This window comes from Myxine glutinosa, chromosome 10 (assembly GCF_964187855.1).
Source record: "Myxine glutinosa chromosome 10, kmMyxGlut1.1, whole genome shotgun sequence".
NCBI lineage: Eukaryota > Metazoa > Chordata > Myxini > Myxiniformes > Myxinidae > Myxine > Myxine glutinosa.
Genome location: NC_136270.1, coordinates 88,958,074 through 88,965,616, shown reverse-complemented (window position 1 = coordinate 88,965,616; position 7,543 = coordinate 88,958,074). Strand labels below are relative to the sequence as shown.

General features: G+C 45.0%; 1 long non-coding RNA gene across 1 annotated transcript; it reads left to right on the top strand.

Moving 5' to 3' along the window:
- Positions 1 to 360: 360 nt before the first annotated feature.
- LOC144894066 (uncharacterized) lies at positions 361 to 6,631 on the top strand. The gene is made up of 2 exons (XR_013624764.1): positions 361 to 817; positions 4,729 to 6,631. It is a non-coding gene; the product is annotated as an uncharacterized LOC144894066 (long non-coding RNA).
- The last annotated feature ends 912 nt before the right edge of the window (positions 6,632 to 7,543 follow it).

Sequence of the window (7,543 nt, the reverse complement as noted above, 5' to 3'; positions counted from 1 at the left end):
CACAATGAAACAAGATTTCCTCAGAATCGACCCTCGTGCCGGGGACGCGACGACGCCACTGCGCCCCAGCCTTAGAAAACCAACCCTATATAAGTAGGGAACCAACCAACCAACCAACCAACAAAACCAACCCTATATAAAACCAACCCTATTAGAAAACCAACCCTATATATTTAGCTCTTTCACGAGCCTCGATTCAGTATACAAAAAAAAAGAAAAAAAAAAAGAGAATATTGATTTTCTGCAGTTTGTTGTTGTTGTTGGTGTGGATCGTCTCGGAGGACCCAGGAAAATAAACAGACTTACCGTGAAGACCAGAAGGCCTAACATTAAGAGTCCTGCTGATGTTACAGTATGTTATGAGTCCTGCGCTCTATGTGGGCGTTGAGTTTCAGTGTGCAGTAAACATCCATGGTGGAGCTCTCTCTGGCTTATTTGTGATGAACGAATAAGGAGGGAGGATGCAGGGAGGGGCAAGAAGCGTGGTGCGGTTATAGATGGGAGAGCCGTGCTTTTATGCGACAGGAGGTGCGTGGATAGACGTGTCGGAGGTGCGCGGCAGTGTAGACGTTGACTCGCCCTCCAGGCTCCAGGAGCCATTGTTCAACCGGCGTGGGTGCGTACATACTTGGTGAACCTGGGCCTCCCACGTGAGGCATGTTGAGTGAAACGTGTGCGGAGCCCCGACGGAGGTTTTGAGATTCGAACACGTGTACCGAGGTGCTTTGTGAGGTGCTGTGCAAGGCGCGATGGCTTGAGTTCCAGACAGTGTCGGAGGTTGAGGTTTTCTTGGAATTGAGGCTTCTCTGGAAATATGGTGAGATGGGAAATGATTGTAATGTGGAGCCTCTCTGTCTGTCTGTCTGTCTGTCTGTCTGTGGGCAGGACATCTCAGGACGATGTGGACGGATTCGTACGCAATTTGGCAGGGTTAGGCATTGTGTGATAAATCATTGATTGCATTTTTGGGTCAGAGGTCAAGGGTCTGACACAATTGTGGTGTCTGAGAGATGTTTAGGGATCGCATGGCTCGGAGATGTAGAGCTTCTTCTTCCTCAAACAAGGGTATCCAGATTAATAAAGTATTGTGGAGCTATGCTCGCACGATAAAGCCGGACAAAATGGACGACACCAGGAACGAAGTTTCACTGAGCTATTTATTCTAGCTCAACTCGAAAGAACTCAAAAGCACTGAATAGCCCGTTAACACGGGCGGCAATTTATATCAAAAGTTGACCACACAAAAGCCATGCCTCTCAGGTGGGGCGTGGTATGAAAATAAGTCAGCCACGCCTCTCAACGGGGCGTGGTATGCAAATCGAGAGTCCGCCCGGGCAAGGAAAGTCCGGACACGTCCGGGCGAGTCCTGGCAAGCAACCGCCCGCCGGTTACGTCATCGGCCGGTGCAAGGTGATTATGTCATGCTTCCGGTAACCGCTACAGTGTAATGATTAAATAATAATGATCCCAAGCTCTGTCTAGACCAGTATGAATGGGAATCCTCTGTCCAGTGTGAATGTGAGGTCATGTGTAAAGACGTGTCTGTCTGTGTTACGGATACCGGCCCTAATAATGGTGGTTCTTGTTATCATGGTTGATGCTTCTTGCTTAGTGATGATGCTTATGGATGATGCTGATGTTGATGATGCTTATTGTGGTTAAAAGGGTTAAAAGCGCTCCGGGTAAAACGTGGCCGGAAATCGGATCGTGACCCGGAGGAGATAGGGAAAGGGAGGGAGAAGCGGGGAAGATCGTAGGCAGACATGTTCTGATTGCAGCTCCGGACCGAGCAGTCGAACGTGCAGAACAAGGGAATTTTGCCTCCTTGAAAAGAAGTCCGCGCGATAGGAGATCGCCGGATTGCTGCGGAGCCTGCGTCGTCGGGTATCCTCGTTGAGGTTGCCGAGTATCCTCACCTCCAAACCCGGTGCGAGAGAAAGCCGACCGCCATCTTCGCCACACGCACCACCGGCAGTGACCAGGTTTTTGCGGCGCGTCGACTGGGCGTTACTCTCCGGCGGGCTGCCGGGGACGGCTGTACAAGACAGTGGCTGTGGGAGGGGTATTGAGGAGACTCGCGGATTGAACCGCAACCGGGTACGTACCCGAAATCGGCTTTGGGGAGGTTTCCCATTCTATTTCTACTGTCATCGTGCTGGGGATTGGATCACGTGGCCTGCGGGTTGGTTCGATCGACTCCGCTTCCCCTGATTGGAATCGGAAATTGATTCCACGATCGCTGGAGCGAATCGACGTCGCCTTGGAGGAGTGCAGAGACATTGGGGCAAGGGCCGTGAGTTTGGGGGTTAAGGGGCTCGGTAAGGTGGCGCCCCCTGTAGATAGGAATTATATGGTGAAGTGCTGTACTAATTGGGTCGTGATTCCTGGGTAGGATTTATAATATATTGTGGTTTGTTCGTAACCCTTGGTGTGGACTCGTTATTGATTGGCTTGTTTTCAACCAAGGACAACACATCTTTCTGCCGGGGACTTCCTCGGGGTTCGGAGGTTTGCCGAGACCAGAGGATAGGGGAGGACCCCTTAACAGTCTGTCATGTATAAAAATGATGATTAAACAACGATGTATTGGAACTGCTGTTCAGAATAATTCACTTAACATTAAGTTTGTATCGAATTTTGTTTATCTCAATTACGGTAGGAATTAATAAGATTGATATTAAATGAGATTTTTCAATTGGATGTTAAAAGCGACCAAGAGGTCATGGGGTTATTGGTATCAGAAGTGGTCACCGTGCTGCTCACTGATTTAACAGCGCACGTGATTGGTGAAATTTGGAGTGAACATACAATACAGGTGTGCGAGACAAGTGTGTTTTAACCAGGTAATAAATACTCACGTTAGGTGGAGATGCAAATTAACCAAGACACAGGTCAGTGTGGTGTTGGCAGCCTGGTGTCAGCCTGGTGTTGGCTTAGCGGTTAGGGTGCCAGCTTGGGATCCTAGGATCCTGGGTTCGAATCCCGGTCGATCGCTGAATTAACGCCAGGGGGGTTGACTCAGCCTGTCATCCTTCTGAGGTCGGCAAATTGAGTACCAGCTTGCTGGGATGAATGATCATGGTGTGTACCCCGATTTAGAATAGGTACACAGTATCCCTGTGCATCGTAGGAGCGTGACCAAGGGTTGGCGTCAGGAAGGGCATCCGGCCATAAAAACATTGCCTCAAAACAGGGAACCATGATTGTCATGGGGCCTGCAAGGCTAACCCCCGCTCTAGCAGGGAAAATGGCCTTAAAACGATCATTCATTCACAGGTCAGTGTGGTGGAATGGCTGGACAAATGTGAAGTGGAGAAGGTGGAAATGATTGGTTGGAGGGAATTCTCATATATTGTCATGTTTGTATTTGCATCTGAAGATGTTGCATTAAATAAAAATAAAAATTAGATAAAAAATTAAATTTGAAGGTTGCAGTAAATTAAATATTGGTTTCAGTGTCAAGTGTTGTACTGTTTGATTTCTGCATGAGGTTGGCAGAATTTGCCCTTTGTTTGGCAAACGATTTTTGCATTTCGTTTAATGAATGAGCTGGCAAAGAGACTGTGGATGAGACTGCGCCAGTCTGGAGAAGTGGTGTCCTTTGGAAGTGAGTTCGAGTCTGATTGAGTTCTGGGGCTTGTGGTGCGCTTCTATTGTCTGTCTGCTGTCGGTGAGTAAAACATCTCAGAGGGTTGTAACCGGACTTGAGAAGAACGCAGATGGAATGGGAATGCTCTGGTCTCCTGCTTGGGGGAAGGTATTTGTGATTATGGTTTCACCCCTGTGTCTGTCTGGCTGTGTCTTTCTGGCTTTCTAGCCGTCCATGGAGTCATATTTCTGAAACACTGATTTCAAAAAAGGTGACAGGTGCGTGAGCTTACAGATGAGGAGCTCAGGTGTGCCAAGGAGCTCAGGTACACCTGCAAGGGAGTTGTGGCAATCTGCGGTTTGATTAGCTGGCTGGAATTGTTGTCAGAAGGTAATTGTGAGGTCCAGATTTGGATCTCAGCTGTCTGCATTATTAGTGAATGTAACTACCATATAAAATATTGTCAATTTGGGACATCTAGTAAAATTTGTGGAAAATGTTTCCAGTGTCTCCAAGTACAGCCAATGGGGGAAGGACAAAACGGATTGCGAGACATTGGAAAATTGTGACCAAAATTGGGGAAAAGTAATTTAATGAGATGTTGGTCATGATGGTGTCATTGTCAAAATGACAATGTTTATGAATTTGTGAAATAAGGAGGGGTGAAGATGAGTCTGAAAGAATATCTGGTTGTGTGAGAATGAATGGAATTTGGCCTTAAAGGGTGGTGATGGTGCTGCTGATTGCACCGGGCAGTTGTGTTATGGTGTCGTGAAGTGCAATGTAATTGTGAAGAACACCGGGTGGCGAGTGTGGAAATGTTAATCGGCCAGGATATTGCGGATCTCTGTTTTATGTTGTGGCCTGGTTGTTGGCAATGACATCATTAGGGCTGTAATTGTGGCGTTGTGGTTTCAATGAGGACGGTGCTTGGTCTGTTTCTTTTTTTGGAGGTTTGGAGGCATTGTGACTGCTTGGATAACAAAAGGGACATTGTGGTGGTTGGCAGCTGGTGGTGGTGGCTAGTAGTGGTGGTCATGCTGGGTAAATGTTCACCACCTGAATGATAACGTGTTGCCTTTATGTGCAAAACTAATGAAATGTGAAATGTGAAAACTGTGAAATGTGTCCATTTGCAGGTGGCTTGGTTCTGATTGGGGGGCTTCGGGAGGAGGCACCGCCTCCAAACAAGGTGAGCTGGTGGTCACCACTGCCATGGTGAGTGGTCACCACTGCCAGGTGTTGTCGACCGCACACTGCGGTGGGATATGGAGCGAACATACCAGACTGGTGCCTGCTTAATCGGGCTAGGCATTTTTAAAATATACAAGATATTTTGCTTTGTGAAATTGTAGATTTGGGGTCCAGATGTAATTTTTTTTTGTAGCCTTGGTAGTTTTGATGGTGGGAGCCCATGTGTAAATTGGAGTGTGCTGCGTTGTGCGCAGGGTTTGCAGAATTTACCCTTGATGACAAACTATTTGGCATGTTGGAAAATTAATGTCGAGCTGTGATCAAAACGCTTGGCCTGTGATTGAAATCTCAAAATGTTCAAATGAGATTTTGAACATTGGGGTTGGACATGATCGATGGAGAACTTGCATTGATTTAAAAAAGTGAATTTCCATAAAATATTTCCATAAAAGGAAGAAAATAAAATTGAATGCAGATATTGGCAAATTCTGGAAAATTGATGGATACATTTTATCTATGGGTAGAAGGTTTACCAGGTAGAGGGTGGTGGTATGCCTTTGGGAGTAAAGTTGGCCGAATTTGTAAGGGATCTCACACAAACTTAGCAGAGCACTCTCTGCTCACGGATTTCTGATACATAAAGACTTAGATTTAGATTCAAGATTTAAGGCCTTTAAATTCAATTTAGATTCAAGGCCTCTAAATCTTGATCTGGATTTGGGATTGGGAGCGATTTGGGATGGATGGCAGATTGGTTCAAAGGATGGACAGGCACGGTTGTTAAATGGTTGTTGACCGCACTTGCGATGGTAATTGGGGCAGTAATTTGGGGGGGGGGGTGGGGGGGCACTAATGAAAGCCTTAGTGCTTGTGTGTGTAAAGAAATACTTTTCAGGATGGACGTTGAAGAAAGTGCAAGCGAAGACCATGGTTCTTTCTGCCAACCTGAATGAGTACATGGACGAGTACATGGACAACGTGTCATTAGATAGCAATGAATATGATAATTGTGATGATTTTTTTAAAATACAAAATCGCCTATGGGTGCACGACTTATCGACTCCTGTTTCTCGATATGTTTTGCAAGCTCTCGGTCCCAGTTTAATCCCCGTTGACCTAACTTCGGATCTAACTGTCCTTGGAGATGTAGAAAAAGAACAGACCAGCTACAAGGGGCTGATTGATGACAATATCCTCCCACTGGATTAAGCATGGCAGGTGGATCTTTGTTCCCGGTTTTCCTAAGTCGTACATTCTCAGTCCATCGATAGAGGTTGTCGAAGGCAGGCCTACGCTGGGCCAAGGGTCTGTTGGAGATTTCCTCAGGCGCGAATGGGTGTACAGAGGACGGACTACAGGGAACAAAGAAATGCCTACATGCTGACATTAAAATTGTCTCTTTGATGACATTGTCTCAAAGGAGCCAAAGGAGGGAATTGTGGGGAATTGTACCATTAAAATGATGGCAATTTGCTTTACTTCACATTGAAAAACAAAATAATTATTTTGTATAGCTGAGACCAGCTCTTCTCTGATAAAAGTCTGGAGCCAAGGTTTTCATTAACAATTCAAGCCAATAGGAAAGGGGATAAGATTTGAGTCTAGTTTTTCATTAACAATTCAAGCCGATAAAGACAGGATGGGGGAATTCAAATTCTTTATCCTTTTGAAACTGCCTTTTGTTGTGCGGAAGAATAATTAGATTAGATTTTGTATTTAAACTCAACTCTTGGTCTGGTAGAGTCAGATGTTTGGAGAGTCTGAAGGCTTTGTGAGTCTTTCTCTTTCCAGAGCATATACGCGATCGTGTTCTTGGTATATCAATAAATCTTGTTACTTCTTCTTCTTCATCGTGGTGGACTTCGATTGTTTCCCGACACACAACACACACACACACACACACACACACACACACACACACACACACACACACACACACACACACACACACACACACACACACTCACACACACTCAAAATTCATCAATTTATAGCAGAAGGAACAACAAGTCGGTTCACTAGTTCGTCGATCTGGCCATTAGTCATTGTGAATCTACTGAACTGTTGGACCAGGGAAGAACACAAGGAACTGCAGAAACTTCCAAGAACGCACGATTTAAATGCCGTTTCTGACGATAAATTTTTAATTTCATTTTTAATTTTTTTTAAAGATTAATTTTGCCAGCAGGACTGATACAAAGATGAACTTCATTAAACCTCCTGCAAAGGTTTTCCCATTCAGGATTGATACAAAGATGAACTTCATTAAACCTCTTGCAAAGGTTTTCCCATTCAGGATTGATACAAAGGTTAACTTCATTAAACCTCTTGCAAAGGTTTTCCCATTCAGGATTGATACAATAAAAGCTTTTCAAAACAAGTAACTTCAACTTTTGTGGTCAGCAGTTTGTGGTCAGCAGTTTGTGGAAAAGTTCCTAATCACCACAATAAAAGCAGAACCATTCAGGTTCAGCTTTGCTTATGGTTTCTTCACTTCCTGTTTCTAAGGAAAGGTTATCTTTATTTTTTCTTGTTTTGAAAACAGGAAAAATTCTACAAAACAACTATGTTGTCAGGTTTGGGAACTTGCTATTTCCAACAAATGAGATGCAGAAACTCTTTTTTTTCCAGAAGCCACTTCCAGACTTTTTGGAGGGATTTTAACACACCTTGGTACTACGCAGGTAAACATATGCTTGCACTGGCAGAACCTGACTGCTATTTGCTTCATTATTTATGGTGTGGCGATGATGCTAATAT